Source organism: Silene latifolia, chromosome Y (assembly GCF_048544455.1).
Source record: "Silene latifolia isolate original U9 population chromosome Y, ASM4854445v1, whole genome shotgun sequence".
Classification (NCBI taxonomy): domain Eukaryota; kingdom Viridiplantae; phylum Streptophyta; class Magnoliopsida; order Caryophyllales; family Caryophyllaceae; genus Silene; species Silene latifolia.
Window position 1 is genome coordinate 139109518 of NC_133538.1, and position 23610 is coordinate 139133127.

At 40.1% G+C, this 23610-nt stretch overlaps 1 non-coding gene across 1 annotated transcript; it reads left to right on the forward strand.

The window, feature by feature from the left end:
• The first annotated feature begins 22471 nt into the window (after positions 1 to 22471).
• LOC141635470 (small nucleolar RNA R71) lies at positions 22472 to 22578 on the forward strand. The gene has a single exon (XR_012540159.1). It is a non-coding gene; the product is annotated as a small nucleolar RNA R71 (small nucleolar RNA).
• Positions 22579 to 23610: the final 1032 nt, after the last annotated feature.

Here is a 23610-nt window from a genome sequence, read left to right on the forward strand (position 1 = left end):
TCACACTTTGATCTCACCCAACCGGATAGTGCCACGTGTCTCTTGACAAAAAATTGCAAATTTTGACTCCAACAGTTGCCCCCAAATTCTCGCGTAAGTAACATATGCTTGGGCGGGAATTTTTGTTTTATGAGCCGTCAAAGAAACTGTTGATTAGACTTCTCACGTCTTTCGTTCCAACTGTCACGCCCCTCTCTCTTCCCAACCGTCCACTTTCTCTTTTAATGCTCCATCTTTTCCTATAAACTCCTTCCTCTTCTCCAACCGCCTGCTTTACTTCCTCAAAAAGTTTTTTTCTCTCTTTTCGTCACTTTCTCCCTTTTCTTGCTTAAATCTCTCTGCCAGGTACTCTACCCCTTTATTCTTTGTTCTTCTTTCTTTGCTTTTTATTAAATGGCTCGTAAGTATACTCAGTCTTCTAGTTCTACCATCCCAAACCCCCCTTCTAACTTACCTCAAGATTTGTTCTCTTCTGCCGCCATTCTTACTCCAACGCACTCGTGTGATTCTGATTTTGTGGCGGTCGACCTTCCTCTGATTAGGGAATGGTTTGGGCTCCCAGAGAACGTGGTTGTACATGTTCCTCTCCCAGGTCAGAGAGCTGATTTCCGAAGGCCTAGGTGGACTTGCTTGTACTTCTACCCTTTCTATTTGGGGTTAAGGTTTCCCTTTCCTAAATTGATCCATAACTTTCTCTGTTTGAACAAATTAGCGGTGTGCCAAGTCACTCCTTATGCTTGGCGCACCTTGATTCCTCTTTGTACTATGAGTGATTTATATGGTTCTGAGATTGGTCTTGAGGATTTAGGCCATCTCTTTACGGCGAGGTCATTGGGGCATGGCCAGGTGACCTTGCGCGTCCGAGAAAATGAAGAACATTGTATAGTTTTTCCTTCTAAACCAAATGACAGTGATTGGTTCCGCCGCTTTATTTTTGTGGAGATTAGTTCTCTCCCTCCTCCAGTTGACTATGTGTTTTCCGAGTGGCGATCTACCACATGTATCTGTTTATTCCGTCTTTACTATTTTCCTTTGTTTGCTCACTTTCCTTACTTGCTCTTCCGTGTAGGTTTGAACCGTCTGGTACCTTCGTCTGACGAGACTGCTTCTTTGACCAAGTTGTTTGGTCCAAACCCTGATCAAAGATCATTCAACCGCTTACTTGGTTTCTCTTCTGGTGGAACACCCTCTGTTGACGGAGAGGAAGAAGAAGAAGTTTTGATGTCTGGTATGCCTTCTGCTTCTTGCTTTAATCATGCTTAGTTTTCACTTTCATGATTCCTACCTTTTCTGGTTCCTGACCATTCTGGTTTCAGATTCTGCTAGGCCTAAGGTTACTCTGCAAATGATACTCGCCCAGAGGAGGAAGAGGGCCACTGGTGGTGCCCCCAAGCCGGCCTCTAAGAGAAAGACGGATTCCACTCTGGATGCTGAGGCCACCGGCTCAAAGAGGCCTGCTACCTCTTCTGATTCTGCTCTTGCTGATATTACACCCCTTTCGTCCCTGCCTCCTGAGATTAGAGGGTCTTCTACTCCTGTGGCTCCTTGCGCTCCTCTTCTTGAAATGACTCTGAAGCTTTCGGAGGGTTTTGGTCGGTCCAGGGCCCTCGGGCATTGGCCTTACTTGGATCGGCTGATGCTCGCTGGTCCCCGTTTAACGCTGGAGAAGAGGCCTTTGAAGGAGATGGCTGATTTGGAAGCTGAACACGCTTTTGAGGTGGAGCTTCTCTTTTTCCTTTTTTTTTGGGTGCTGAGGGTTTTCCTTCTCTGCCAGTCGCTGCAGATTTCTCTCCTTATCCGAGAGAAGCTTGTCAAGCTGGAAGACGATGTATGCTTCCTCCAGACAGAAAAAAGGGAGCTCCTTGACCAGCTGGACGAGGAGATGAAGGAGAAGGCTAACCTCCGAGGAGAGATTATCTCAGTTCGTAACTGCTTGAAGGAGTCCGAGGAGCAGCTTGCTCAAGTTTTGGAGGCAATAATTCATTGACTGCTGAGAATAAGGTCCTGAAGGAGAAGAAGGCCAACCTGTCCAAGGCCCTGACTGATGCTGCAACATGTTCATCCTGGGAGATGAAGATTGCCTGCATCAAGGAATTCCAGGAGGGGAAGCATCTGTCTTGGGATCTGAAGGAGGAGGAAAGGTTGTTTGCCGATTCTTTTCCCGAGAAGGTTGATTTAGGAATTCTGTCGGATTTTGAAATTGATGCCCTGGAGGAAGAAGACAGATTTTATGCTGCGGAGGAAGATGAGGTTCAGGGAGGAGTCAATCCAGCTGTCACCCTGGCTCCTAAGGGCAATCCAACCGAGGAGCCGGTTTCCGCTGCTCCTGAAAATGTGGCAGCTGCAGCTGCTGGAGTGGAGCATGTCCTCCTGGATTGACGAGGTTCCTGGGACTAATTTTATTTCTATCTTAATTTTATGGGCCCTGCGAGGCGTAAAACTTTGTTAGTTTTGGTTTTTGGATAATCTGTTTGCGTATTTCGGCTCCGCTCAAGGGAGCAGGGCGTATTTTGGTATTTTCGCTTCATAAGGCGTATTATGACTATGCTGCCGTTTTCAGGTGTATTTAATATGCGGCCGCTTTCAGGCGTACCTTTATTTTATCGTGCGTGCACTTTTTTTCTTTGTTTATTTGCCGGTTTCGTTGATTGGAGGCCCTAGGATCTAGTTGCCCCTCTGTTCAGAGGAACCTCGCTTGCATGGATACTAAGTACTGCAGGAGCTTAGTTCATCCGGTCTGTGGGTACTTAGCCATAGGTCCATGCTTCTCTGTGTAGGGACACAAAACTCCACCAGATTAGTTCTTGCAGGCTCCTATCTCTTAGAACACAAAAATTTAGAATAGGCCCAAAGTGTACCATTGATAAACTTAGATTTTAAGGTAATGTGTTAAAGCATATTGAAAATTTAATTATAGCCCGATAATTTGAAGTCAAAAGATTTAACTGGAAGCTTAAAAGGGGTTTTAAAGTTTATTGGAAATTTAAGGCTCTTAGGAAGATAAGAACACTTTAGCAAAACCTGGAACCTGGTGGGGTCGTGTTTGGCAGATTGCATGCCTGGTTGCTGACTGTTCTAGTCACTTCAGATATAATATTTTTTTAGGTGGATGATATTCCACGATCTGGGGACTATTTGCCCTTCTATTGTCATGAGCCTGTAGGCTCCATTTCCGACGATAATTTCCACCTGGTACGGTCCTTCCCAATTGTAGGCAAATTTGTCTGCTCGCTGGTTTGTAGTGTTCTGGAAGATTTTCCTCAAGACCAGGTCTCCTACTTGCAGGGTCCTAACCTTTACATTTTTGTTGTAGCTCCTGGCTACTGTCTGCCTGTATGAAGCCATCCTGATCTGGGCGCTGGTTCTGAGTTCATCCACAGTGTCTAGACTGCTTGCCATTTCTACCTGATTTCGTTCCTCTGTTAGGCACCCGTATCTGTGGGTAGGGACCCTAACCTCTAAAGGAATAACTACCTCAGCTCCGAATACCAGGCTGAAAGGAGTTTGTCCTGTCGCTACTTTAGGGGTGGTCCTGTCAGCCCATAGAACCAGTGGTAGCTCCTCTGCCCATTTGCCCCCAATCTCTTCCAGCTTCTTTCTCAAGTTCTCCACTATAATTTTGTTACTGGACTATGCTTGACCATTGGACTGAGGGTTCCTGGGAGTAGATTTCTGCAATGAAATGTTCCATCTAGCACAAAATGCTTCTGTCTTATTACCAATAAACTGGGATCCGTTATTGCATATTATTTCAATTGGAATACCAAATCTACAGATGATATTGCGTTTAATGAAAGATATCACCTGGGTCTCTGTAACCTGAGAGAACGACTCTGCCTCTATCCACTTGGAGAAGTAGTCTATCATGGCAAGCATATAGACCTTGTTCCCTGGTGCCTTGGGTAGTGGTCCAACTATGTCCATTCCCCATTTCATAAAGGGCCAAGGTGAAATAACTGGATGCAAAGGCTCTGCAGGCTGGTGGCTGACTGGTGCATGCCTATGACAGGCATCACACTTTTTTGCGTATTCCATAGCATCTTTACGCATCGTGGGTCAGAAGTACCCCTGCCCGAGGGCCTTGTTGGACAGGCTCCTGCCCCCTGCATGGTTTCCACATTCACCACTGTGGATAGCATGCAAAACAGCCTGGGCTTCTTCCCTATCCAGGCACCTCAGGTAGGGTCTTGCGAGGGATTTCCTAAACAAGATACCATCAATCAACACAAATCTAGAAGCTCGCATTTTAAAGCTTCTTACCTCTTTTTTATCTGCTGGAAGTATGTCGTTCTGCAACCAATCTTGGTAAGGCTTCCTCCAGTCTACAGCTTCCTCCTGACTGGTGGTGTTGGTTAACACCTCTTCACCCTGTGATTGCAGTGAGCCAACTGTGTTTTCGTCGCCCTGTCCCGCTTTTGATATTGCAGGTTCCAGTACATGGACGATAGGTATGGTAGAGATTGTACCTGATTTGAATGTTGCCCCCAGGTCAGCTAAGGAATCAACCTCCACATTCTGGTCCCTGGGGATTTGGTTAATGTTGAAGGTCTTGAATCTGAGTTTCAACTCTTGCGCTATTTCTAGGTAAGCCATCATGGTGGGGTCCCTAGCTGCATAAGAGTTATTTACATGGTTTACGATAAGTTGGGAGTCGCTATATACCTGGAGGTGCCTGATTTTTAAGTCCAGGGCTAGCTGCAGACCCAAGATTAAGGCTTCATATTCTGCTTCGTTGTTTATAGCTTTGAATTCGCACCGAACTGCCTGGACCAACAGGTCCCCTTGGGACGACTTAAGGACCAGGCCAACTCCTGCTCCCTTTATGTTGGAAGCTCCATCTACATTCAGCTCCCACATCTGCTCCCCTTTGTCTACCTCCAGGGTGAGGATGTCCTTCTCGGCCTGCATCTGGAAGGAGGGGCAAAAGTCGGAGACAAAATCTGCTAGAGCCTGGGACTTGATTGCTGCCCGAGGTTCGAATTTCAGATCGTAGCCACTCAGGTGTATGGACCATTTGGCCATTCTACCTGATAACTCTGGTTTTCTCATTATAGTCTTAAGAGGATAATTAGTTACCACAGAGATAGTATGTGACTCAAAATAAGGTCGTAACTTATAGGAAGATGTGACTAATGCGAGTACAAGTTTTTCAAGTGAGGTGTACCTGGTCTCTGCAGGCAGCAGAGACTTACTAACGTAATATACCGGATGCTGTAATCCTTCTTCCTCTCGAACTAACACTGCGCTGACAGCCACCTCAGTTACTGAGAGGTACAAAGACAAGGGCTCTCCGGGTTCTGGCTTTGATAGGAGTGGTGGAGTGCTCAGATATCGTTTCAGCTCGCTGAGTGCTTCCTCATGTTCGTCCGTCCATTCGAACCTCTGACTCTTCCTTAAGATGTCCTAGAATGACCTGCATCTGTCCGAGGACCTTGCTATGAACCTATTCAGAGCAGCCACCCGCCCTGTCAGACGTTGTACATCCTTCGGCTTTTGAGGTGACTCTAGCTGGAGTATGGCTTTGATTTGATCAGTGCCGGCTTCTATCCCCCTCTGGGTGACCATATATCCTAGGAACTTCCCACTGGAGACTCCGAAGGTGCATTTTGACGGGTTCAGCTTCATTTTGTATTTTCTCAGGGTGCTGAAGGTGTCAGCCAGATGCTCGGCGTGTTGTGCAGCTTGCTTTGATTTTACTACCATATCGTCGATGTATACCTCCATGGTGCGGCCTATTTGCTCTTTTAACATCGTGTTTACCAACCGTTGGTAGGTGGAACCTACATTCTTTAGACTAAAAGGCATCACATTATAACAATAGATACCTCATTCTGACCTGAATGCTGTTTTCTCTTGATCATCAGGGTGCATCTTGATCTGGTTGTAACCACTCCATGCATCTACGAATGTGAGCATTTCATGGCATGCTGTGGCATCCACCATGGCGTCTATGTGTGGTGATAGGCTTATCGCGTACCTATGCAAAGATAATTTCCCTAGACACAAATTAATGTAGTAATAGGGGTCGAACACAAGGAAACGGGAATTACCACTACAAGGATAACACGGTAAAGTGACGGACGAATCCGTCACTATATAGCATTTCCCGTCACAAAAAGCGGGTTTGTGACGGATTATCCGTCACAAACCGTCGTCACTATATATGGTCTCAAAAAGCGGGTTTGTGACGGATAATCCGTCACAAATACACTTGGGACGGATTTGTGACGGCTAATCCGTCACATAGTTTATCAACAGTGACACGTGTAAACCGTTGCAAATTGATTTTTGTGACGGAATGTCCGTTGCAAAATTGATTTTTTGTGACGGAGTATCCGTTGCAAAATTGAATTTTGTGACGGAATATCCGTTGCAAAATTGATTTTTGTGACGGACTATCCGTTGCAAAATTGAATTTTGTGACGGAATATCCGTTGCAAATTTTTGATACTTGTGACGGATTTGTGACGGCTAATCCGTCACATACTGAAACAGCATTTTTAAAAAAACCAGCAGGTTTGCTGCTGACCACAATGCACGTAGCATTGTTTCAGTAAAACCTGCAATATACAACACAACTCCGTCGACCGCAAAGCGGGAATCTATGTCAAGTCGACCGCAAAGCGGGAACCAATCAACAATACGTTTTAACTAACACCAACACCGAATCATAAAGTTAAAGGTTGTCTTTTATAAATAAAATCTAACATAATTAAGTTAGTGGTTTACATAAACTTCATCAAATCTACCAAGGTTCAAGATTTGATTTTTATTTAAGAAACTAAGAGTTTACCTAATCGGGGTAACGTGCTGACTACCAAATGGATGACCGTCATCCGTGAAATCGTCTCTACGAAATGGAGGCGGGCCACCTGAGCATGTAGGGGGGGGGGGGGGAGGGGGAGTCCATCCATACTTCTCGAACAAGAACGCCTCCATGCTATCTCCTTTGTACTTTTAGGTCATCATCTCTCCCTCCATCCTACCGATTTGCTGTCGCAATTGTGAATTTTCTATTGTGACTCGAGAAAGCAAACTAGGTGAGTAAGAAGAAACCGAGTGACGGGCAAGCCTATTAGCTGGAGGATCGTACAACTCTGGTGCCGCTGACCCCATACCCCACACGCGCATCTTCTCATTATAGCCTCCACTGGCAGTATAGTAGGACTCGTTCGGATCTGGTTCCAATCCCTCGGGCATTGGTTGGTTCATAAGTCGACGGTAACCAACCTGAAAAAGTAATAAGTAGGAAAAAAGTGTTAGTTAAAATTTAAATTAAATAATACCTTACTAATTTATAAAATAACATAAGAAGGCTAATTAAATCGATTTTTTCTAATTAAATAAACTTACATCGGTCTCTTCTGCTCGAGGGTTAATCCAGTTGCCATGCTTATCTTTCTTGGACTTCTCCATGAGCTTGTACGATGTGGCTTCAAAGACTACTGAAAAAAATTATATGAAAAAAATATTACTCCGTATTATAGATCGATAATCGTTAATTCTTTGTTATGAGAAAACTAAGTTATGAAATACACTAAAAATCAATACTTAAATGAAATAAGAAATTTTATAAATTTGGGAACTCAAATGTACTTACCAATTCCTTAAAAGCCAAAACTGCATTCTTCCTTCCGAGAGTGTGGGTTGCTAATGCTTTCCCATCTTTCGATCCCGACCTTCTATTTACCTTATTTATTTCCGAAGTTTTAGCAAATTCGGGATTCTCTATTGGCCTTTTCTTCAATTTCTCCCAATTTGTGACGGTAAGCCACTCCGGCTTTTTCTTTGCGGTGACGGCTTGGGCGATAACAGTAATACGCCTCTTGATCCGACTCTCCCACTCGGTCCCTAAGGGGATATCCTGGTTCGTGGCCCGAACACTACCCCGAAATTAAAAAAATATGAATTGTTATTAGTAGATAAATAAATTTAATTATATTATTAAAGAATAAAAATATTATTAAAGAATTAACCTCAAAATATTGCCACATCCTCTCTCGCTGCTCATGAGTCATCTCAGTCCAATTGGTGACGTACTCCTCGTACGTATGTATGGTGAATGACTTGGTCAAATATTCGCGGACGGCTTGTCCTCCCACCTTGAAATAAATGACATATATTAGATCAGGTGATTTAAAATGAAATTATTAAAGGAAAAATTGCAAAATATTACCTATTATAGTTGATATTTTTCAAAATATCACATATTATACTTATATTTTCAAAGTATAATATATAGGATTTTGAAAAATATTGACAATAATGGGTAGTATTTTGAAATGCGTCATTATTTAAATAATATACAAGAAAGTCAATAAAAAATAAAAAGGGAAAGCATTACTTACCAGGATCCTATGGCAGGATCCTCAGATAGAACAACTCGCATGTCCTCTCGGGCTGCTGCCGCCGCTTTCTTTGGTGTGGCGTGGCGCTCTACCTCCTGCTCCTCCTCCTCTCGGTCATGTCGTCCACGACTACCACCTCCAAACATCCGTCTAATTATGTTTCCACGACCTACCATAATTACTAACTATAAACATTCCAAATTGTTAGTCAAATATGTGATACATAACGCAAAGATATGTCTAAATCACACAAGAAAGTCAACAAAAATAAATCACACAATAAATTGTCTTAAAATTAACCTTAACTCAAAATAAACATCATAGTTTTACACAAATGGATTAACATTATTGTTAACCAAAAAAATTGAATAAAATTACTGACTAATCTCCATCACTATCACTATCACTACGAATTAAAAGAGCTTCATCTTCTGAAAAAAGCATTCCGACTTCGTGCACTTCTTCCTCATTTTCCCACTCCTCTCCCTCTTCTTTTTCTTCATCATTATCTTCATCCTCTTCGCCGCTTTCTATAACCACTTCGTATTCATCTTCACTCCGGATGTCTTCCACCAAAATTGGTGAAATGGAATGATCATTGACAACGTCAACATCTTCTTGAAAGTCAATTTCTTTAACAGGAGCGTCGACATGTGATCTAGCCTTGATTTTAAAAACCGCAGACCATTGATTATCTTGCTTAGTGGTTGGATAAGGAGAATAACAAACTTGATCGACTTGATAGGCTAACACAAAAGGATTATGTCCACGAAGTCTCTTTACTTGGTTTACATCTACAACTCCGTAAATCTTATGGATATTGAGTCCTTGTGGAGAATTATCAAACCAATCACATTTAAATAATATGACCCTATAAATACTTGGACCGGTATAATAAGCAAGCTCAATTATTTCATTTAGAATTCCATAGTAGTCCAACCCTTCTGTGGAACTTACACAAACTCCATTGCTTAATGTAGCTTTCGGAATATCAACCTTCTTCTTAAAAGCACGAAATTTATAACCATTGATAGAATATCGTCTCCAAGTCCTCACCATGTTACTAGGACCCATTGCTAGAGTCTTAATTAAAAGATCCTTCAATCTATAAGCCTATACAATAAGAAATATTTTAACGTGTTATAATTTTATCATTCTTAAATAAGTAATGTGTTAGTTGTCTATTTTAAATCAAATGTATAACTTACTTCATTTCTGAACCATTTCGTAAAACTTTTCTCATGTTTGCTCCAAACGTCATCCGACGAAACAACGTCAGGAAATGTTAGTTTGATATGTGTCTAAAACTCCCTATATCAATAACATGTTTTTGTTATATATTATTTATAATTTAAGCCAAACATAATAATTAAGAATGAATTTAGTAAATAAGACGTAACGTACTCTTCATAACGTTCTAACAATTTTTCACAATTCCTTAGCACATAAAAGTGAGCTTCTTCGAACTCTTTCTCATCCAAGAATTTCTCAATACATTTCCCGGTTGTAGTTCACATGTCATCATTGAATAACGTGGGTAGGTTTGAATTTAGATGATATTCTAAATTCAAACCAACATCCAAGTCTTTCGCTTTTGTGTCAATTTGATTTTCAGAATATAAAGAACAGAAATATTTGTTCAATATTATCGCGTAATGCATTTTCTACCATCTCCCGGTAAGGATTTCCACTAACTACACTACTCGTACTTTCTTGGATAGGCAAATTCTCACCGTGGTGCGTCCATACATAGTAATTATCGGCAAAACCATATGAGTAAAGATGACTTAGAACATCCCTCTTTCCTCTATAAGCTACATTCTTACATTTCTTACATGGACACTTCATTTCACTTACATCCTTATACACGGTACTTTGTTCCGCGAATTCAATAAACTCCCTCACACCCTTTGCAAATTCAACCTTAGGTTTCTTTTTTTCATCTAATCTTTCATACATCCACGCTCGTTCTAATCTTTTCATGTTATGTACCTACATTTCAATATATCTATGTTATAAACAAACAATAGTAAAATAAGAATAATAGCAACCAACAATACACAATAAATATTATCATACAAATATATAATTATTGTCAACAAGTAATCCATCTTCGAATTGGGTCCTTATCACTCCAACCTAAACCCGTCAATGTACGTTTCAAGTCACTAGTAAACACACACCTGTTATTTATTAATGAGGAAAAAATTCGGCAGCAATTCCCCTTAGTTCTCCAAATACACAATGTAGAATAAATAATTATTCCACATATGTATTTAGAGAACATTAAAGGAATCGTTACCAAACTCTTTCGTCATTAATAAATCACAAGTACGTGTTTACTACCTAAGTGACTTGAAACGTACAAAGACAGTCCCAAAACGGAGACTATTCAAGAATTTCTCCTAATGAGAAATTCTTGAACGGGTACTAGGCCGATCAACATCAAAACAAACAATAATTTGAACATCAACAATAAAAACAACGGCTACTAATTTTAAACCAATTTCTAACTTACAATTTATATTCTTTTAATTTCTAACTAGCATAACAATTTGTAAATGACATTTTAAACCAATTTCCATCATTTGACATTAGTTTATAATCATATCTAACTTTACATTTTAAACAAATTTCTAACTTACAATTTATATTCTACTAGTATACTACTAATTTATAACTTATATTTTTAACCAATTTACAACATTTTTGACCAATTTAGAACATTTTACTAATATATTAACTTTTATAACTAACATAACAATTTACAAACTATTAATATACTACAAATTTCTAACAAACATAACAATTTCTAACTTACATTTTTAACCAATTTCTAATATTCTACTAAAATATTAACTTTAACAATATCAACAACAATAATACACACAACATCAACTATAACAACATAAACAATAACAATATCAACAACAACAATGGCTACTATCCTAGAGTCATTAACATAATTTAAATAATAATTAGTAATTTTAAAAGATAATTAGTAAGAAAAGATTACCCAATTAACTAAAGCGAAAATGGTGGTTGTTGATTGCGGTGGCGCGGGAATAGGTGGCGGCGGCGGGAGAGGAGGAGTGGTGGGGCGGTCTTGACAGGTGACGGTGGTTGATGGGGTGAACAATGGTGGGTGGTCGATGTTTAGGGGTAAATAATTAGGGAAATTGATTTGGGGGAAATGAGAAAGGTAAAGGGGACGCAACTTGGTTTTATCAGAAAAAAAAAACTTGTGACGGACTAGCCGTCACAAATTCCGTTGCAAACCCGCTTTTTTTGAATTTTTGTGACGGAATATCCGTCACAAGTTTTAATTATTCCGTCACATGTATATTTTTAGATTCCCTCTCAAGTAGCAAGAGGTGACGTGTGTCGATTAAAGAAAATTTGTGACGGAATATCCGTCACAAATTCCGTTGCAAACCCGCTTTTTTTTGAATTTCTGTGACGGAATATCCGTCACAAGTTTTAATTATACCGTCACATGTATACTTTTTAGATTCCCTCTGCAAGAAGTGACGTGTGTCAGTTAAAGAAAATTTGTGACGGAATATCCGTCACATATAGTTGTTTTTGTGACGGAATATCCGTTACAAATCTTTGTTTTTGTGACGGATCACCCGTCACAGACTTTGGCGCCCTTGTTTTTTCAACCCGCCAAATTCTTGTGACGCTATGTGACGGCTAGTCCGTCACAAATTTTCGTCCGTCACAAATCCGTCACAAGTCCGTTGCAAACCCGTGTTTTGTGACGGGATTTTCATCCGTCCCTACTGTTCCGTCACTATGCCGTGTTATCCTTGTAGTGTACGTCGTGAATTGCTATGGGTAGATTTTTATCAAGGTCGATTACGATTTGGGTTTGGTTTGTTTGGTTTGATGATTAATGGAAATTGCAATGTAAATAATATGATAAAAGATAGTCTAAAGGGTTCGGGTCACTCATGCAAAGGTAAACATATGAACATGATAAACTTAATACTAATAATCTTGTCAATTACTTAGGCTTAAAGATACCCACCTTACGGTATTAGTATCAACCATAGACCGGGTCCTAGAAAAACTCTCGTCCATGACTAGCTCGTCCTACCACACATGCTTAGTCTAATTCAATTCCGTGCCTCTCGACTTTAGAACAAATAAACAAGTTTTAATCTACGACTACGGCCGATAATCAAAGATTAAGCGTAACAAAGCAAACATGTGATGGAAGCAATTGATCAATATTATTATGAACTTTATTTAATCATATTATATGTTTGATTTTGCATGGCTCCCCTAGCCTTTAGACTAGAGAATTTAGCTACTCATACTAAGATGTAAAATGTAAACTAAATTGTAAGGAATGTTGAACATGGTTATATGAATTATTATACTAATTAGGTGATATAACATACGAAAAGAACAAAGCTAAAGTAAATATGAAATACTTGATTATAATAACTATGTGATAACTAAAGCAATAATGTAAATTGTAAACTTGTAATAAGAAATACCTTATAAAGGAGGACTTGTATGGAAGAACAAACAACTAATAACCAAAATATTGAATAACAAATGCTTGAGAATCTCTTGAAATACAAATTGTTGAAAGATTAACTAAAGAATGCTTAAACAACTTAAACTTGAAATGAAAACTAATGAGAGAAAACTTATAATGCTTGAGGCTTATTGTAGTAAACTTGGACATAAACTTGGATGCCTAAAACCTAAGAATACCTCTCCTATTTATAGGAGAGGAGAAGGAAACGTAAGAAACCAAAGGGCATGCAACCCCGATCGGGGCCGCCAACCCCGATCGGGGCCGTGTGTTCCTTGGCATTTTGCCTTAATTCCTCTCTTAATTCCTTGGAGAATCCTATGTGGGTGATTAAATGTGCGATTAATCACCCGGTTAATGCTTGCATTTGGCATCTTACGATCTTTTGGAATCCCATGCTTTCCCCTTGACTTTTGACTTGCAATTTTGGGCTTGACTTGGATGTTTGATCTCATTTGTATTTTGCTAATTGATCCAACAAATTCTCATGCAAAAATCCATGCAACTTGAGGCACAAAGTCCATGCAACATCCAATCCTTAGTCCATTTGGTCTTCTTTCCTCTTAGCTTGCAATTTCTAGTACTTTGTAGTTATTTTAGCTCCAAAAAGCTTATTCTCTACAAAATATGTCAAAGTATCCAAAACAACTAGAAATGCAAATATTAGCTATAAAACACTCAAGATAAGTGCTAAAGATATGTAAAATCAAGCTAATATATGGGGTTAAAATGTATAAAATATGCACTTATCAAACTCCCCCAAGCTAAATCCTTGCTTGTCCTCAAGCAAGAGACCAAATCCCATCTATTGCAATATCCAAATAAGCTAAGCATAATGATTTAAAAACCCGAAACAACATGGGCAAGGAATAAAGCAAGACATGGATAAGATTTACATGACGGCGTAGCATAGAAAACTTTGAATGAACCTTTAAGCTCTTGCATGATCTTTTGACTTATGGACTCTCACGGGACACTCAAACTCTTTTATATGTGAAAGGACAATTTTTGTGAATGAACACTCAACTATCCTCAACTTATAACAATGTGCCCGCAATCTAATATGGTAAACATGTCAAAACTAGCAAGCAAAGACAATCAAGTGTAAGCATGATAAAGAAGCCAAATGGGTAGGAAGAAGGCAAATAAACATGGGTAAGAAGGGTGAACAAAAGAGTTATGGTAATGTGGAGCTAAGTCAAGCTAGCAACTACCAAAATACAAGGATGCTCAATCCCAATTCTAACTCAATTTTGCAATTCAAACCATGAGAAATTTCTCCAAAATATAATGAATAAAGCTTGAGAATTTCTCATATCTTTTCTTCTTCTTCTTTCCTTTCTTTTTCACTTTTTCAATGCATACTTCTTTTTTTTTTCATGCTTTTTCTCATTCATTCATTTTTTCATTTTCTTTCATTTTTCCAATTTTTTCACTTCTTCATTTTTTTTTTCTTTTTTTTTTTTTGAGCATTAAGACCAAGCTCACATGACTTCAAACAACCAAACATATCCCAATGAGCACCCAAACACTATCCAACTAAGCTACTAGCTCAACAAAGGTAGACAATTTCAATGATGTAGCTAAGGATAAATTTTGTGAAGGGGTCAAAAAGGCTAAAATATCATGTGAATGGCTCCAAAATGCTAAAACAAATGAATGCGTGCTTACCAAGATATGACATGAAGACCATACTTGTGCGTTTTGATGTAACACACATTATAAGGAGACACCTACACTCACCTAAGTGAGACCAAATAAAGATGAAATGGCCTTAAAGGAGGTTCTACCTTATCAATTTTGTAGCTTGCCAAAAGTCAAGATCAAGCCTATTTGGTTCATTCTCCATCTCCCACCTACTATGTCAAGACATCCTCATGTAGCTAATATCACATCATTAAAGAATAAATCATTAGCAACAAGCTATTGCTAGGATAAGCAAAGAGGAAAGTAAGCAACAAGTAAGCACAAAGCAAAAATTTCTCTCAAAAATCTTCAAATTTTCTACACTACATGCAAACTACACTATATGCAAATGCAATCCCCCCCAATCTAAACATCACATTGTCTTCAATGTGCCAACTATCCAAATCACCCAATCAAACCATAAAAATGGCTCAAAGCACAAAACAAGGACTAGAGGTTATGTTTAATGGGTTGCAAGATCTAAACTAATATGCAAAGCAATGAAAAACTTACTCAACTTGCTAGCCCCCCCCCCCCCAAGCTAGCATGAATTCGGGGGATTTCTTCATCAATCAACTAAGAAAAACGCCAAAAATTGAACCCCTTCCTCCCTTTCTTCTTCTTCTTTCCATTACCACTTGATTCTCCTTGTTGGCCACTTCCACTTGAGTCATCCCCTTGAAGAGGAGTGACATACTCACCAATATCGTGGCCACTACCAAGACCATCACCATAACTACTAATCCCACCATAGCCACCATAGCCACCATATCCTCCATAGCTTCCTTGCAATGCCTCTACCCCATAATCCGAACCACAAAAGTCCGGGCCGGGTTCATAGTGAGCAAATGTACCTGCATCATGGTGAGGAGGGGAAGGGGGAATATGAGATGGAGGAGGAAATCCACCCGGAGGATAAGTATAGAATGAAGGGTGTGGCCCCTCGGGTTGGATAACTCCTTGCCTAGCAAAATGATCATAAATAGGATGTAATGCAAGTCGTTGGTCATCACGAATTTGATTAACACCTAAGTTCATTTCCCGCATCATATTCATCATTTCTATGCTAGATGGTGACTCAATGCTAGAGGTGGAGTGACGTGCTTGGGAGGATTGACCTCCCACACGTCTCTCAACGGTGGTAGTTGACTCACCTCTAAGGGCTAAATGATAGGTCGGTCTAACAAAGGGGTCACTTCCACGACGAGGCTTAGTGTGAATCAAAGCCTTTAATTATTTCTTTTTCTCGGGTAGACGAATGGAGTCTTGCCTACCTATATTCCAAATCATGTTGGGATGAGCATCTTTAAACCAATTACAAGAAAGAAAATATTCATAATCAAGACCAACTCCCTTAGACCTAGATTCAAGCAATGGTCTCAAACCGGTAGTCTCTTGGTTAAACCTACACAAATGGTGAGCAATTTTAGTGACCAAACCACCTAAGACAATGCAACTATTCTTGGTGTTAGTTTGTTTGGTCAAGTGGACCGCAAAGTGGTAGGGGATATTGATTCCCCACTTCTCATCACCATTAACATTCAAGAAAGCACCCAAGATTTCAAACTCAATCTTCCTCACCGAGTGAGATTCATTTCTACCAAAAATGGTCCATCCCATAAACCTTTGCCAAATCTTTATGTCGAGATAATGAATAAATTGATGTGGTGTATGATCAAAACCCGGGAAAGTCAAGTGAGAAATGGCATCCCAAGTTAAAACGGGGTTATAATCATCGGGTGATTCGGTCGGTAAGTCATTGTGAGGCAAATCAAAGATAGCGGCGAAATCCGCTAAGTCTAACTTATGCTCTTCATTAAATAAGCGAAAGGTAACAAAAAGAATGAAACCGGGTTTCCTAGACCTATGAAACTCGAAAGAGCTCAAAAACTCAAGGGTGAGTTCGGGGAAGTTCTTATAATTCATGGTATAACAAGATTTCATACCAAGATTTTTAAACAAAGCTTTAACATTTTTCTCTATTCCAATATTGTTTAAAGATGCTTGGTTAATGAATTTCGTTGGTTCCATACCTTTGCCTCTCAACATAACCCAATTGTTGTATTGAGCTAGTGAATTGAAGATCACATTTGGATATTCCGGGTCATGCCATTGTGGGACTTCCTCCATTTGGACATCCGCTGCTGCATTTGAAGGCTCCGCCTCACCTCTCCTTCTCTTAGAAGCACCTTGTGAAGGAGCTTTTCTTGGTGCCATATTTCTGAAATTTTAAGACAAAATTCATCTTAAGGCAAACTAAAATTTATCCTAAGAGGCATAATAGTATGAATTAGTGAACTAATTCACACTACAAACATGTAATAAACATTCTACAACCAATTTCTAGTATCAAAAAGCACAAAATCGAATTCCCCCAAATTGATTTAGGGTTTGCATAATCCAATTAATTGATTGTAAGAGATGAATTTAAAAAGAAAAGAGAAGAGATCTTACCAATTTAATGTTAATCGATGAATAAAGCTTGCAAATCAATGAAGAACTTGAAGTCTCCTTGTGATTTTAGGTAGAAAAATGAAGAAAATGATGGAGAATGGGAAGAAGGAGTACCGTCGGGTGTGAAGAGAGTGATAGAAAAGCTTTTTTTTTTTTTTTTTTTTACTTACCCGTCAAATAACGCAAGCCAGCTACGGAACCACAACCCCGATCGGGGCCACCAACCCCGATCGGGGTTGACCGCAATTCCGCTTTTTGACTTCCTCGTATATGGGGGTGACTTGTTTTTCTTTTTTTCGAAAACCACGTCCCCGAACGGGGTTTTTGCATGGGGTTGCGTGTCAAGTGCACTCCAATTTCTCCTTTCTTCGTTTTCACCTAAAAATCACAAAAGAAACATCGTCAAGTTGAGTATTTTATTACTAATCTACGAAAAACAATTAAATTGCAGAAAATTAAAAATGAAAATAAACAAAAGCAATAAAAAGCTTGGGTTGCCTCCCAAGAAGCGCTAGTTTAACGTCCCGCACGACAAAAAAGCTTGAGTCGGTTTAAGCTTTCTTTGCTAGAGGTTGAACGGTCATTTCCTCTATCACACCAACGATCACATTCTCATGGTAGAGCTTCAAACGATGACCGTTTGCTTTGAATTTTTCGCCCTTTACGGTCATCACTTCAACGGAACCGAACTTGTTGACATTTGTGACGGTATATGGACCGGTCCACCGTGATCGTAACTTTCCCGGAAATAGCTTGTATCGGGAATTGAATAGCAAGACCTTATCACCAATTTGAAATTCCTTGTTCAAGATCTTCTTATCATGCCATCTCTTTGTTTTCTCCTTGTAGAGACGGGAGCTCTCATAAGCTTGCAAGCGGAATTCATCGAGTTCATTGAGTTGCAACAACCGCTTCTCTCTACTTAACTTCGGGTCCATGTTAAGCTCCTTAATTGCCCAAAAAGCCTTTTGTTCCATCTCAACGGGAAGATGGCACGCCTTTCCATAGACCAACCTATATGGTGAAGTACCAATAGGTGTCTTAAACGCGGTACGGTAGGCCCATAAGGTATCATCGAGCTTCATACTCCAATCCTTTCGTGATTTGGCAACAACTTTCTCAAGTATTGACTTGATCTCACGGTTGGAAACCTCCACTTGGCCACTAGTTTGTGGATGATAAGCCAAGCCTCTTCTATGATAGACTCCATATTTTTCCAAAAAAGCATCAAGTTGTTTCTCACTGAAGTGAGTACCACGATCACTAATGATTGCTCTTGGAACACCGAACCTCGGGAATATGATCTTTTTGAACAATTTAATCACGTTGCGAGCATCATTGGTAGGAGTAGCAATTGCCTCTACCCATTTAGAGACATAATCAACGGCAACCAAAATATACTGATTCCGTTTTGAGGAAGGAAACGGTCCTTGATAATCTATGCCCCAAACATCGAACACCTCTACTTCCAAGATTCCATTGAGAGGCATCTCGTGTCTTCTTGATATGAAACCCGTCCTTTGGCAAGCATCACAAGCCATCACAAAATTTTTGGCATCTTGGAACATAGTTGGCCAATAGAAGCCGGATTGCAACACCTTTGCAACGGTCTTGGATGGTCCATGATGACCACCATAAGGAGAAGAATGGCATCCTTCTAGCACCCCTTTCACATCCCATTGTGGGATACATCTACGGAATAGCCCATCGGAGCAATGTTTGAACAAATGTGTATCATCCCATAGGAAGAACTTGGCATCATGTAAGAACTTTTTCCTTTGTTGATATGAAAGGTTGGGTGGCAATTCTCTTCCAACTAGGTAGTTGGCTATGTCGGCATACCAAGGAGTATTAGCTTCCAACATCATTAGAACATCGTCGGCGAAGGAATCATCAATAGGTAACTCAATACCTCCATCTTTGAACTTCAAACGGGATAAGTGATCGGCAACAACATTTTCGACCCCCTTCTTGTCTCTAATCTCAAGATCAAATTCTTGCAAAAGCAAGATCCATCTTATCAACCTTGGCTTAGCTTCTTGTTTGGCTAGGAGATGCTTCAATGCGGTATGATCAGTATGAACAATGACTTTAGAACCAATCAAGTAAGAGCGGAATTTGTCTAAGGCATAGACAATGGCAAGTAGCTCTTTCTCCGTCGTGGCATAATTGATTTGAGCCGCATCCAAGGTTTTGCTAGCGTAGTAGATAGCATGGAGAACCTTGTCCTTTCTTTGTCCTAGCACGGCACCTACCGCATAGTCAGTTGCATCACACATGAGCTCGAATGACAAGTTCCAATCTGGTGATTGGATGATAGGTGCGGAAATCAAAGCCTTCTTGATCCTATTAAAAGACTCAAGACAATCATTAGTAAACACAAAGGGAGCATCTTTTAAAAGAAGCTCCGTAAGGGGTTTGGCAATCTTAGAAAAATCTTTAATAAAATGGCGGTAGAAACCCGCATGGCCTAAGAAACTCCTTACACTCTTCACATTTACCGGTGGGGGTAGTTGCTCAATAACTTGGACCTTAGAACGGTCCACTTCAATTCCTCTCTCCGAAACAATATGACCAAGCACCATTCCTTCATTCACCATGAAGTGGCACTTTTCCCAATTTAACACCAAATCAACTTCTTCATAACGCTTCAAAACTTTGGACAAGTTAGTCAAACAAGCATCAAAAGAAGAACCATATACACTAAAATCACCCATAAACACCTCCATGATAGACTCAATGTAGTCGAAAAAGATGTTTATCATGCAACGTTGGAAAGTGGCGGGGGCATTACAAAGACCAAAAGGCATCCTTCGGTAGGCAAATGTACCATAGGGACATGTAAACGTGGTCTTCTCTTGGTCATCCGGGTGAATGGGTATTTGAAAGAACCCTGAATAGCCATCTAGGTAGCAAAAGTATTTGTGACATGCCAACCTTTCCAACATTTGGTCAATAAAAGGTAATGGGTAGTGGTCTTTCTTGGTGGCTAGATTTAGCCTCCTATAGTCAATGCAGATTCTCCAACCCGTCACAATTCTAGTTGGAATTAACTCACTTTTATCATTTTTTACTACGGTGGTTCCTCCTTTCTTAGGAACCACTTGGACCGGACTCACCCATTTAGAATCGGAAATCGCATAGATAATTCCCGCATCTAACAATTTCAGCACTTCCTTTTTTACCACTTCTTGCATGTTAGGATTTAGTCGTCTTTGACCTTGGACACATGGTTTATGATCTTCCTCAAGATTGATTCAGTGCATGCAAAATTCGGGACTTATGCCTTTTAAATCGTCAAGTTTATAACCAATGGCTTTCTTGTGAGACCTCAAGACATGAAGAAATTTAGCCAATTGACTCTCATCTAATTTAGCACTAACGATTACCGGACACATCCCATCATTATCAAGAAAAGCATACCTCAAATTGGAAGGAAGGGGCTTAAGCTCGGGTTTTTGTACCTCAACATCTTGGGGTGTAGCAACCAAGCCTATAAAGTGTGAGCTCTCCTCCAATGATAGCTCCTCTCCATCCAATTCTTGCTCCAAAGCATCAATCTCTTCATTTCTTATCTCATCATCACCTGCAAATGATTCTAAAAGCAAGAGTGCCTCCAAGGGATCTTTAGACAAAGATCGAGGTGTAGAGTCTTCTATAACAATGTCAACAACATCCAAAATGTCAATAGAATAACAAGACTCTTCTATCATAGGACTCTTCATAGCACTATTCAAGTTATATGTGACTTTATCGTCACCCACTTCCAATGTAATTTTATCGTTCTTGACATCAATCAACGCACCCGCGGTGTGTAAAAATGGTCTTCCCAAAATGATTGGGATTTGGGCATCTTCGGCCATGTCAAGGAACAATAAAATCAACAGGAATGAAAAACTTACCAACCTTAACGGGAACATCCTCCAAAACTCCCAAAGGGCATTTTATAGAACGGTCCGCCATTTGCAATGTGACACTAGTGCATTTTAAGACTCCCATATTAAGCTTAGCACAAATAGAGTAAGGTATTACACTTACACTAGCACCTAAATCGCAAAAAGCTTTATCAATTTGGTAGGTGTCAATTGTGCATGGAATAGAAAAGCTACCGGGATCTTTTAACTTAGGAGAGGACTTGTTTTGCAAAAGAGCACTCACCTCGGCGGTGAGAGCTATTGTTTCAACCTCATCAAAAGTCCTCTTCTTAGTTAAAATGTCTTTCATGAACTTAGTGTAAGATGGAATTTGAGTGATTAATTCGGTAAAAGGAACGGTTACCTGTAGATTCTTCACAACTTCCATGAATTTACCGAATTGGGAATTCTTTTGATGCTTTGCCAATCTATGAGGAAATGGCACTTTGACTTTTTCCGGAATCTTTGCTTCAACATCTTTCTTTGGAGGAACATCCTCCACTTTCTTGACTTTATCAACAACAACAAGTGGGTCATCCACTTTCTTGGGAATTTCTTAAATTTCCTTATCATTTGGAGAGACCTCCAACTCAACAAGTACCTCCTCATCATCTTTGGGCATGGATGGCCCATCATATTTCGTACCACTTCTTAAGGAGATAGCATTAAGGGTAGCATGTGGTTGCTCACCTTGAGGGGGTAGTTGATCCGATTTCCTTGAGGAGCTAGATGAGGCCAATTGAGCCATTTGTTGCTCCAACATTTTGATTGCGGCATTTTGAGCTTGCTAATTCTTTTGGATTTGAGTCAACGATTCCTTTTGCATACGGATTATCAAGCCCTCAAGCTTACCTCCCTCTTGGTTAGTTTGTTGGGCATTTTGTTGTGGAGGTTGAGTTTGTTGGAAACTTTTTTGTGGGGGCCTTTTTTTATTTTGATACCCCGGTGGAGGGATATATTTTTGTTGTTGAGGGACATAGGCATTTTGTTGTGTTGGGGTTTGTGGTTGAGGATTTAGCACATTGTTGCTTCTATAAGACATATTCGGGTGAAATCTTGAATTTGGGTTATATGTGTTTTAGAATGTACCCGGTGGATAAGCATTTTGTGCATTTTGTCTTAAAGCTAAAAAGGCATTTACCTCTTCAATGGGAGCTTGGCAATGAGCGGCATAGTGACCCGCACCTCCGCAACCTTCACACACAACGATTTGGCTCGTTGAAGACATGGCATTGACTTGTTGAATGGAATCTCTAGCATCCCTTTCCGCCAATTGTTGTTGGAGCAAAGCAATTTGAGATAGCAAAACAGATTTGTTAGAGGATTCTTCTTTACCTTTAGATGGCATAACTCGGGAATTGACATATTGGGCATCATGGACCGCCATAGATTCGATCGTGGCATGAGTAAGGTCGGTGTCAATTTGATCAAACCGCCCATTGTTGGCGGAATCAAGAATCCTTCGGGACTCGGCACAACATCCATTGTAGAATGTTATTGCTAGAAACCAATCATCTAGCCCATGATGTGGGCATTACCTTTGAAGCTCTTTGTACCTCTTCCAAGCCTCATATAAGCTCTCAAGAGCTTGTTGACGGAATACGGTGATTTGGCTCCTCAAAGTTTGAGTTTTCTCCGGTGGAAAAAACTTTTGATAGAAAGCAAGAGCCAAAGTCTCCCAATTGGTGATTCCCATGGCGGTGCGGTCAAGGCTATTGATCCAAAGCTTGGCCTTGTCCTTCAATGAGAAAGGAAAAAGTATTTCCCTTATTTAAGCTTAGGTGACGCCCGTTTGACGGATCATGGAGCAATAGTCACAAAAGTTTTGCACATGCAAATTGGGATCCTCCAAAGGACTTCCTCCAAATTGCTTCCTCTCCACAAGGCTAATGAAAGCCGGTTTGATCTCGAAGTCCGACGCGGTGATTTGAGTGGTTGTGATTCCTAGGAAGCATGGCCGCATGGGCTTTGAGTGATCGGAAAGTTTCACCATCTTTTTGGTAGTAGATGGTGATGGTGGTGGAGATGATGAACTTGAAACCTCCTCCTCTTCAAGGGCTTCTAGATCGTCTAAGTAAGACTTTCTAGCACTTTCAACTTGTACGGGAGAAGTGGCTTCTTTCACTTCCCTCCAAAAACGTCGTCTTCTCCTAAATGTTTTCTCGGAATCGGAATCCGGTGAAAGCAATTCTCCACTACGAGAAGACCTGGGCATAAGACAACAATTTCTAGAGAAGTGATAAGTAACGGTCTCAAGGAAAAAGTGTTCCCCAAGACAAAGGAAAACAAGATAAAAATCGACAATTCAAAAAGCAATAAAACCGTTTCCCCGGCAACGGCGCCAAAATTTGATAGGCTTATCGCGTACCTATGCAAAGATAATTTCCCTAAACACAAATTAATGTAGTAATAGGGGTCAAACACAAGGAAACGGGAATTACGTCGTGAATTGCTATGGGTAGATTTTTATCAAGGTCGATTACGATTTGGGTTTGGTTTGTTTGGTTTGATGATTAATGGAAATTGCAATGTAAATAATATGATAAAAGATAGTCTAAAAGGTTCGGGTCACTCATGCAAAGGTAAACATATGAACATGATAAACTTGATACTAATAATCTTGTCAATTACTTAGGCTTAAAGATACCCACCTTAC